The sequence below is a fragment of the Cibotium barometz genome, chromosome 12 (assembly GCF_041138505.1).
Source record: "Cibotium barometz isolate CiBa-2024 chromosome 12, ASM4113850v1, whole genome shotgun sequence".
Classification (NCBI taxonomy): Eukaryota; Viridiplantae; Streptophyta; class Polypodiopsida; order Cyatheales; family Cibotiaceae; genus Cibotium; species Cibotium barometz.
Genome location: NC_141057.1, coordinates 6447708 through 6460870, shown reverse-complemented (window position 1 = coordinate 6460870; position 13163 = coordinate 6447708).

Below are 13163 nucleotides of genomic sequence, written 5' to 3'. Positions count from 1 at the left end.
TCCCTGATATAAAATAAAAAATATAATTTTCAATAATAAAGAGTAATTCTCATAACACATGTTATCATTACTGGACGTGTGGACATGAAACCATAGTATGAGACATTTTTTTGGGTGTAGTATGAACACAATTAATGATACCTATGATAGAAAATTTGGGTGATAAATTTTGTTGGGTCTCTTAAGTGATGACCGATCAACCATGAGAAACCTATAAATACGTAATTAAGGAAATAGATGAGATCATCTAAATACTGGTGTGTACAAGTGCTAGCCCTCAGAGCAGGGCTTTCCCACACAAGCAATGAGCTAAGGACATTTAAAACAAGAAGTAGCCTTTTGTCATGCATTTGTAGCAATAGCAGGGCTTTCCCAAGCAATGAGCTAAGGACATTTAAAACAAGAAGTAGCCTTTTGTCATGCATTTGTAGCAATAAGACATAGTAAGAGGAAATCAGATCTACTTATCCATTCAATCATGCACTATACAATACATTAGTTCAATCCAACTTTGTCACTTCTGTAATCAAACCATGTGATTAGCATTAATTAGAAGCTTAATATTCTTGTCTATGTAGATAGATCCATTACCACGTCGAGTTAATAAGAAAGCAGCATCTTCTTGGGTTGTGCATGCTTCAAATGTACAAAGCCCATGGGAGGATGATTGTAAGGAAGATGTGCCTCTTATTAATATTGTGCATTACGTAATATTAATATCTAGGACATAATGATTCTAGCAATCTTTAAGAATATCTATTACCTAGGATGTGTCTAATCTATATCATAAATAGAATCTTCAAAAAATTGATTTACACATTTGGATAAATAGACACAAAGTATCTTTTAGAGAAGAAGATTGAAATGTAATTGTGTAAACAAAAATAAACATACATGTTAGCTCTCGAAAAAAGGTTATAGAAGTGTAAACAAAAATATTAGACTCTAGAAGTTTAAAGACAAAATATTAGAGTCTAGAAGTGTAAACAAGAATAACATACACATTAGCTCTCAAGAATACTTTTTTTTTAATTTTAAAAATAATTATAAGAAAGTATGTGATTTTATAAACGTTTTTTTTACAGCACAATGAAAGGGTAGCGCAAAATGGTTCCATGAAATCAAAATGTGTACACAAAATGAATAAAATTCTCTATGCATCTATTTATGCATAAAATCAAAATTGATGAAAATAACTCTTTTGAAATAAAAATAAAATTCTTTATGATTCATTTTCATCACATATCATATATTCACATCCCAATTCACATGTCATCACATCTCATCCATTCACTCATATCGACGACACATCATTTCACATACACATTTACATTCATTATTCTACATACACATCCACATTCGTACATCCATATCATACATCCAATTCCACATCCGCATTCATACATACACATCCATACATCCACATCCACATTCATACATCCATATCCACATCCACATCCACATCCATACATCCATTTCCACATCCACATCCACATGTATACATCCATTTCCACATCCACATTCATACATCCGCATCCACATTCCATATCTACATCTATACATCCACATCTATACCCATACCCACATCCATACATCCACATCCATACCCATACCCACATTCCATATCTACATCCACATCCACATCCATACCCACATCCATACATCGACATTCACATTCACATCCATACATCCATATCTACATTCCACATTCATACATCCATATCTACATTCCACATTCATACATCCACATCCACATTCACATTCATACATCCATTTTTCATCCTCATTCATACATCCACATCCACATACATACTTCCATACATTCACATCCACATCCATAATTTTCTACTTACCAACTGTAAGATCCCGGTCCCCACCGCGCAACAATTTTAGGGGTGCTAGCAACGGAAGTAGCACTTCTTGCGTGGGGCAGGGTCCCACACTCGGGGCCTCGCCTACGGATATCTCGTGGATAAGAGACTAATCCATCGGTTTTTTCCAAAACCGAACCCGGAAAAACTTCCTTTGCCTGGAAAGCACGGGCGATTGCACCAGGATAACTTTTCCCTAACGTAGTCAAAAGCCTTAACTAACTGAGCTCATCTGACCGAACCCGTTAGTCCCATAGTCAGATCAGGAAAAAGACTGTACTTGGATCATAGAGACCAACGCTTTTTTCCTCATTGAGAGGCACAGCCGTTGATTCTTTTCCAAAGAACAATTTTTGTCCGGGATTTACTTCATCTATCGAACTAAACAGAAATTGAGTCTTGATTTACGGATCCATCAGTCCAGCCCCATCCAGTCCCATGGGTTAGCCAACCGCCCAACCACTGTAGTGATGGGATCCAATTAGGAATTTGGTTAGGTTTTGTCCCGGGTACCAGGGAAAAGAGTTCCCAGGCCCCCTAACCGGATTTTCAAGCAAATTTAACTCTAGTCACACTACTTACACACCCAATATGAAATTGCCTTTTTCTTAGATTCAAATGTATTTAATTCAGTCATTTCATGAAATCATAGTGTTATTGTCATAAACTTCCAAGTATCCGGCTGAATCTTAATTTCCAATCATTCCTTCATCGAAGTATCTATGGCATCATTGGCAACCAGAACGCTCACCACTTGTTCACTCAGGGGACTTTTCTATAGTTCCTAGCTCATAGTACCCGGCAGATAATCACTTATAAAAATCAAGATGGAATCCTCGAGCAAGATCAACCAACAGATCCATATAAGAGAGCTATGGACTCATCAGTTGAGGACCAGCAAGGTCAATCAACCAGATCCATACTCGGTTTTGAAAAACAACTCTTACTCCTTGTTCCCATATCTTCCACGATGCACGTGTGGGTATCTTCGGGGCGACCCAGAGCCCGAGCACCGTATGGTCAGCACCCTCTAGGATCCTTCATAGGTCACCTAGCGCTTCACTCTGGGTCACCTATCTTCGGGGCAACCCAGAGCCCGAGCACCGTATGGTCAGCACCCTCTAGGATCCTTCATAGGTCACCTAGCGCTTCACTCATAGGCCGCTTCCTTGGTCCCTCATCCATCGTACCACCGGAAGCTCACCGTACCGGAAGCTCACCATTTAAATCGAACCGAGGCTAGTCAAGACCTCGGCCGACCTTGCTATGCGAGACGTCCTCCATTGAGTCTCCGTCTCAGCAGTTGCAACTTTATCAGTTAGGTCTCCACACGACCTTAATCACAAGACGGTCAAAATGCTTCCCCAGCATTCTTGACATAAAATAGTCATTTACAAACAGGTCACAAATACAGTTTCTATATTAAACTCTCGTCTTTCCACATTATCCCTCATCATTCCACATTACTTATTCCACATTCCATTCATATGTGTACTCATTCTCATCCAATCACATCATTTTCCATCTCATCACCTCAGATTCATTCACATCACATATCATATATTCATATCCCAATTCACATGTCATCACATCTCATCCATTCACTCATAATGAATGCAAATGTGTATGTGAAATGATGTGTCGTTGATATCCACATTCGTACATCCACATCATACATCCAATTCCACATCCGCATTCATACATACACATCCACATTCATACATCCATACATCCACATCCACATCCATACATCCACATCCACATTCATACATCCACATCCACATTCATACATCCATATCCACATCCACATCCATACATCCATTTCCACATCCACATCCACATGCATACATCCATTTCCACATCCACATCCACATGTATACATCCATTTCCACATCCACATCCACATTCCATATCTACATCTATACATCCACATCCATACCCACATCCATACATCCACATTCACATTCACATCCATACATCCATATCCACATTCCACATTCATACATCCATATCCACATTCCACATTCATACATCCACATCCACATTCACATTCATACATCCATTCTCACATCCTCATTCATACATCCACATCCACATACATACTTCCATACATCTACATCCACATCCATAATTTTCTACTTACCAACTGCAAGATCCCGGTCCCCACCGCGCAACAATTTCACGGGTGCTAGTAGTAGCAGGCGGAAGTAGCACTTCTTGTGCGGGGTAGGGTCCCACACTCGGGGCCTCGCCCACGGATATCTAGCGGACAAGAGACTAATCCATCGGTCTTTTTCAAAACCGAACCCGGAAAAACTTCCTTTGCCTAGAAAGCACGAGCGATTCTACCAGGATAACTTTTCCCTAACGTAGTCAAAAGCCTTAACTAACTGAGCTCATCTGACCGAACGCGTTAGTCACAGTCAGATCAGGAAAAAGACTGTACTTGGATCATAGAGACCAACGCTTTTTTCCTCATTGAGAGGCACAGCCGTTGATTCTTTTGCAAAGAACAATTTTTGTCCGGGATTTACTTCATCTATCGAACTAAACAGAAATTGAGTCTTGATTTACGGATCCATCAGTCCAGCCTAACCCCATCTAGTCCCATGGGTTAGCCAACCGCCCAACCACTGTAGTGATAGGATCCAATTAGGAATTTGGTTAGGTTTTGTCCCGGATACCAGAGATAAGAGTTCCCAGGTCCCCTAGCCAGATTTTCAAGCAAATTTAACTCCAGTCACACCACTTACACACCCAATATGAAATTGCCTTTTTCTTAGATTCAAATGTATTTAATTCAGTCATTTAATGAAATCATAGTATTACTGATCATAAACTTCCAAGTATCCAGTTGAATCTTAATTTCCAATCATTCCTTCATCTGAGTATCTATGGCATCATTGGCAACTAGAACGCTCACTAAGGGGACTTTTCTATAGTTCCTAGCTCATAGTACCCGGCAGATAATCACTTATTAAAATCAAGATGGAATCCTCGTTGAAGATCAGCAAGATCAACCAACAGATCCATATAAGAGAGCTATGGACTCATCAGTTGAGGACTTGCAAGGTCAATCAACCAGATCCATACTCGGTTTCAGAAAACAACTCTTACTTCTTGTTCCAATATCTTCCACGATGTACATGTGGGTATCTTCGGCGACCCAAAGCCCGAGCACCGTATGGTCAGCACCCTCTAGGATCCTTTGCAAGTCACCTAGTGCTTCACTCATAGGCCGCTTCCTTGGTCCCTCATCCACCGTACCGGAAGCTCACCATTTAAATCGAACTGAGGCTAGTCAAGACCTCAGTCGACCTTGCTATGCGAGACGTCCTCCATTGACTCTCCGTCTTAGCAGTTGCAACTTTATCAGTTAGGTCTCCACGCCCTTAATCACAAGACGGTCAAAATGCTTCCCCAGCATTCTTGACATAAAACAGTCATTTACAGACAGGTCACAAATACAGTTTCTATATTAAACTCTCGTCTTTCCACATTATCCCTCATCAGTCCACATTACTTATTCCACATTCCATTCATATGTGTACTCATTCTCATCCAATCACATCATTTTCCATCTCATCACCTCAGATTCATTCACATCACATATCATATATTCACATCCCAATTCACATGTCATCACATCTCATCCATTCACTCATATCGACGACACATCATTTCACATACACATTCGCATTCATTATTCTACATACACATCCACATTCGTACATCCACATCATACATCCAATTCCACATCCGCATTCATACATACACATCCATACATCCACATCCACATTCATACATCCATATTCACATCCACATCAATACATCCATTTCCACATCCACATCCATTTCCACATCCACATTCATACATCCGCATCCACATTCCATATCTACATCTATACATCCACATCCATACCCACATCCATACATCCACATTCACATTCACATCCATACATCCATATCCACATTCCACATTCATACATCCATATCCACATTCCACATTCATACATCCACATCCACATTCACATTCATACATCCATTTTCACATCCTCATTCATACATCCACATCCACATACACACTTCCATACATCCACATCCACATCCACATCCATACATCCACATCCATACATCCACATCCACATCCATAATTTTCTACTTACCAACTGTAAGATCCCGGTCCCCATGGCGCAACAATTTCAGGGGTGCTAGCAGCGGAAGCAGCATTTTTTGCGCGGGGCAGGGTCCCACACTCAAGGCCTCGCCCACGGATATCCGGCGAACAAGAGACTAATCCATCGGTTTTTTCCAAAACCGAACCCGAAAAAACTTCCTTTACCCGGAAAGCACGGACGATTCCACCAGGATAACTTTTCCCTAACGTAGTCAAAAGCCTTAACTAACTGAGCTCATCTGACCGAACCCGTTAGTCCCATAGTCAGATCAGGAAAAAGACTGTACTTGGATCATAGAGACCAACGCCTTTTTCCTCGTTGGGAGGCACAGCCGTTGATTCTTTTCCAAAGAACAATTTTTGTCCGGGATTTACTTCATCTATCGAACTAAATAGAAATTGAGTCTCGATTTGCGGATCCATCAGTCCAGCCTAACCCCATCCAGTCCCATGGGTTAGCTAACCGCCCAACCACTGTAGTGATGGGATCCAATTAGGAATTTGGTTAGGTTTTGTCTCGGGTACCAGGGAAAAGAGTTCCCAGCCCCCCTAGCCGGATTTTCAAGCAAATTTAACTCCAGTCACACCACTTACACACCCAATATGAAATTGCCTTTTTCCTAGATTCAAATGTATTTAATTCACTCATTTAATGAAATCATAGTGTTACTGATCATAAACTTCCAAGTATCCGGTTGAATCTTAATTTCCAATCATTCTTTCATCGGAGTATCTATGGCATCATTGGCAAACAAGAACGCTCACCACTTGTTCACTCAGGGGACTTTTCTATAGTTCCTAGCTCATAGTACCCGGCAGATAATCACTTATAAAAATCAAGATGGAATTCTCGTTGAAGATCAGCAAGATCAACCAACATATCCATATAAGAGAGCTATGGACTCATCAGTTGAGGACCAGCAAGGTCAATCAACGAGATCCATACTCGGTTTCAAAAAACAACTCTTACTCCTTGTTCCAATATCTTCCACGATGCACGTGTGGGTATCTTCGGCGACCTAGAGCCCGAGCACCGTATGGTCAGCACTCTCTAGGATCCTTCGCAAGTCACCTAGCGCGCCGCTTCCTTGGTCCCTCATCGACCGTACCGGAAGCTCACCATTTAAATCTAACCGAGACTAGTCAAGACCTCCGCCGACCTTGCTATGCGAGACGTCCTCCATTGACTCTCCGTCTCAGCAGTTGCAACTTTATCAGTCAGGTCTCCATGACCTTAATCACAAGATGGTCAAAATGCTTCCCCAACATTCTTGACATAAAACAGTCATTTACAAATAGGTCACAAATACAGTTTCTATATTAAACTCTCGTCTTTCCACATTATCCCTCATCAGTCCACATTACTTATCCCACATTCCATTCATATGTGCTCATTCTCATCCAATCACATCATTTTCCATCTCATCACCTCAGATTCATTCATATCACATATCATATATTCACATCCCAATTCACATGTCATCACATCTCATCCATTCACTCATATCGACGACACATCATTTCACATACACATTTGCATTCATTATTCTACATACACATCCACATTCGTACATCCACATCATACATCAAATTCCACATCCGCATTGATACATACACATCCATACATCCACATCCACATTCATACATCCATATCCACATCCACATCCATACATCCATTTACACATCCACATCCACATGCATACATCCATTTCCACATCCACATCCACATGCATACATCCATTTCCACATCCACATTCATACATCCGCATCCACATTCCATATCTACATCTATACATCCACATCCATACCCAGATCCATACATCCACATTCACATTCACATCCATACATCCATATTCACATTCACATCCATACATCCATACATCTATATCCACATTCCACATTCATACATCCATATCCACATTCCACATTCATACATCCACATATCCACGTTCATATTCATACATCCATTTTCACATCCTCATTCATACATCCACATCCTCATTCATACATCCACATCCATATACATACTTCTATACATCCACATCCATACATCCACATCCATACATCCACATCCACATCCATAATTTTCTACTTACCAACTGTAAGATCCCGGTCCCCACGGCGTAACAATTTCAGGGGTGCTAGCAGCGGAAGTAGCACTTCTTGTGCGGGGCAGGGTCCCACACTCGGGGCCTCGCCCACGGATATCCGACGGACAAGAGACTAATGCATCGGTTTTTTCCAAAATCGAAGCCGGAAAAACTTTCTTTGCCCGGAAAGCACGGGCGATTCCACCAGGATAACTTTTCCCTAACGTAGTCAAAAGCTTTAACTAACTGAGCTCATCTGACCGAATCCGTTAGTCCCATAGTCAGATCAGGAAAAAGACTGTACTTGGATCATAGAGACCAACGCTTTTTTTCTCATTGAGAGGCACAGTCGTTGATTCTTTTCCAAAAAACAATTTTGGTCCGGGATTTACTTCATTTAATTCAGTCATTTAATGAAATCATTGTGTTACTGATCATAAACTTCCAAGTATCCGGTTGAATCTTAATTTCCAATCATTCCTTCATCGGAGTATCTATGGCCTCATTGGCAACCAAAACGCTCACCACTTGTTCACTCAGGGGACTTTTCTATAGTTCCTAGCTCATAGTACCCGGCAGATAATCACTTATAAAAATCAAGATGGAATCCTCGTTGAAGATCAGCAAGATCAACCAATAGATCCATATAAGAGAGCTATGGACTCATCAGTTGAGGACCAGCAAGGTTAATCAACCAGATCCATACTCGGTTTCAGAAAACAACTCTTACTCCTTGTTCCAATATCTTCCACGATGCACGTGTGGGTATCTTCAGGGCGACCTAGAGCCCGAGCACCGTATGGTCAGCACCCTCTAGGATCCTTCGCAGGTCACCTAGCACTTCACTCATAGGCCGCTTCCTTGGTCCCTCATCCACCGTACCGGAAGCTCACCATTTAAATCGAACTGAGGCTGGTCAAGACCTCGGTCGACCTTGCTATGCGAGACGTCCTCCATTGACTCTCCGTCTCAGCAGTTGTAACTTTATCAGTTAGGTCTCCACGACCTTAATAACAAGACGGTCAAAATGCTTCCCCAGCATTCTTGACATAAAACAGTCATTTACAAACAGGTCACAAATATAGTTTCTATATTGAACTCTCATCTTTCCACATTATCCCTCATCAGTCCACATTACTTATTCCACATTCCATTCATATGTGTACTCATTCTCATCTAATCACATCATTTTCCATCTCATCACCTCAGATTCATTCACATCACATATCATATATTCACATCCCAATTCACATGTCATCACATCTCATCCATTCACTCATATCGACGACACATCATTTCACATACACATTCGCATTCATTATTCTACATATACATCCACATTCGTACATCCACATCATACATCCAATTCCACATCCGCATTCATACATACACATTCATATCCATATCCATACATCCACATCCACATTCATACATCCATATCCATATCCACATCCATACATCCATTTCCACATCCACATCCACATGCATACATCCATTTTCACATCCACATTCATACATCCATATCCACATTCCATATCTACATCTATACATCCACATCCATACATCCACATTCACATTCACATCCATACATCCATATCCACATTCCACATTCATACATCCATATCCACATTCCACATTCATACATCCACATCCACACTCACATTCATACATCCATTTTCACATCCTCATTCATACATCCACATCCACATACATACTTCCATACATCCACATCCATATCCATAATTTTTTACTTACCAACTGTACGATCCCAGTCCCCACCATGCAACAGTTTCAGGGGTGCTACCAGTGGAAGTAGCACTTCTTGCACGGGGCAGGGTCCCACACTCAGCGCCTCGCCCACGGATATCCAGACAAGAGACTAATCCATCGATTTTTTCCAAAACCGAACCTGGAAAAACTTCCTTTGCCTGGAAAGCACGGGCGATTCCACCAGGGTAACTTTTCCCTAACGTAGTCAAAAGCCTTAACTAACTGAGCTCATCTGACCGAACCCGTTAGTCCCATAGTCAGATCGGAAAAAAGACTGTACTTGGATCATAGAGACCAACGCTTTTTTCCTCATTGAGAGGCACAGCTGTTGATTCTTTTCCAAAGAACAATTTTTGCCTGGGATTTACTTCATCTATCGAACTAAACAGAAATTGAGTCTCGATTTACGGATCCATCAGTCCAGCCTAACCCCATCCAGTCCCATGGGTTGCCAACTGCCCAACCATTGTAGTGATGGGATCCAATTAGGAGTTTGGTTAGGTTTTGTCCTGGGAACCAGGAAAAAGAGTTCCTAGGCCCCCTAGCCGGATTTTCAAGCAAATTTAACTCCAATCACACCACTTACACACCCAATATGAAATTGCCTTTTTCCCAGATTCAAATGTATTTAATTCAGTCATTTAATGAAATCATAGTGTTACTGATCATAAACTTCCAAGTATCCGGTTGAATCTTAATTTTCAGTCATTCCTTCATCGGAGTATCTATGGCATCATTGGCAACTAGAACGCTCACCACTTGTTCACTCAGGGGACTTTTCTATAGTTCCTAGCTCATAGTACCAATCACTTATAAAAATCAAGATGGAACCCTCGTTGAAGATCAGCAAGATCAACCAACATATCCATATAAGAGAGCTATGGACTCATCAGTTGAGGACCAGCAAGGTCAATCAACCAGATCCATACTCGGTTTCAGAAAACAACTCTTACTCCTTGTTCCAATATCTTCCACGATGCACGTGTGGGTATCTTCGGTGACCCAGAGCCCGAGCACCGTATGGTCAGCACCCTCTAGGATCCTTCGCAGGTCACCTACTAGCGCTTCACTTATAGGCCGCTTCCTTGGTCCCTCATCCACTGTACCAGAAGCTCACCATTTAAATCGCTTGTCAAGACCTCGGCCGACCTTGCTATGCGAGACGTCCTCCATTGACTCTCCGCGTCAGTAGTTGCAACTTTATCAGTTAGGTCTCCACGACCTTAATCACAAGACGGTCAAAATGCTTTCCCAGCATTCTTGACATAAAACAATCATTTACAAATAGGTCACAAATACAGTTTCTATATTGAACTCTCGTCTTTCCACATTATCTCTCATCAGTCCACATTACTTATTCCACATTCCATTCATATGTGTACTCATTCTCATCCAATCACATCATTTTCCATCTCATCACCTCAGATTCATTCACATCACATATCATATATTCACATCCCAATTCACATGTCATCACATCTCATCCATTCACTCTTATCGATGACACATCATTTCACATACACATTTACATTCATTATTCTACATATACATCCACATTCGTACATCCACATCATACATCCAATTCCACATCCGCATTCATACATACACATCCTTATCCACATCCATACATCTACATCCACATTCATACATCCATATCCATATCCATATCCACATCCATACATCCATTTCCACATCCACATCCACATGCATACATCCATTTCCACATCCACATTCATACATCCACATCCACATTCCATATCTACATCTATACATCCACATCCATACATCTACATTCACATTCACATCCATACATCGATATCCACATTCCACATTCATACATCCATATCCACATTCCACATTCATACATCCACATCCACATTCACATTCACATTCATACATCCATTTTCACATCCTCATTCATACATCCACATCCTCATACATACATCCGTACATCCACATCCACATCCACATCCATTTTTACATCCACATCCACATACATACATCCACATCCGCATCTACATCCATACATCCACATCCACATCCACATTCATATCCATACATCCATATCCACATTCCACATTCATACATCCAGATCCACATTCACATTCATACATCCACATCCACATCTACATTCATACATCCATATCCACATCCACATTCACATCCATACATCCATTTTCACATTCATACATCCATATCCACATTCACATTCATACATCCACATCCACATCTACATTCATACATCCACATCCACATCTACATTCACATTCATACATCCATACATCCACATCCATTTACATCTATCTGATTTCTATCACATCTTATCACATCTATTTATAGAATGTAGGAGAATTCTAATTTTTTGATATAAAGATTCTTTACGCTTCAATTAGGCATAAAGACAACTTTAGTAGGAATAACACTTTTATAAAAATCCTTTTATGCCTCTATTGAGGCATAAGTTTAATTTTAAGGAAAATAACAATTTCGAATTAAAAATAAACCTTTTATGCATTTTACTATGCATAAATTCCATTTTAATGAGAATAACACCTTCAAAATAAAAATAAATCTTTTATGCATTTTATTATGCATAAATTCCATTTTAATGAGAATAACACTTTCAAAATAAAAATAAATCTTTTATGCATTTTACTATGCATAAATTCCATTTTACTGAGAATAACACTTTCAAAATAAAAATAAATCTTTTATGCATCTAACTATGCATAAATTTAATTTCAATGAAAATAATACTTTCAAAATAAAAATAAATCTTTTATGCATCTTTCTATGCATAAAATCAAAATTGATAAGAATAACTCTTTTGAATTAAAAATAAAATTCTTTATGCATCTTTCTATGCATAAAATCAAAATTGATGAAAATAACTCTTGAATTAAAAATAAAATTCTTTATGCATCTTTCTATGCATAAAATCAAAATTGATGAAAATAACTCTTGAATTAAAAATAAAATTCTTTATGCATCTTTCTATGCATAAAATCAAAATTGATGAAAATAACTCTTTTGAATTAAAAATAAAATTCTTTATGCATCTTTCTATGCATAAAATCAAAATTGATAAGAATAACTCTTTTGGAATAAAAATAAAATTCTTTATACATCTATTTATGCATAAAATCAAAATTGATAAAAATAACTCTTTTAAAATAAAAATAAAATTCTTTATGCATCTATTTATGCATAAAATCAAAATTGATGAGAATAACACTTCTGGATTAAAATAAATTC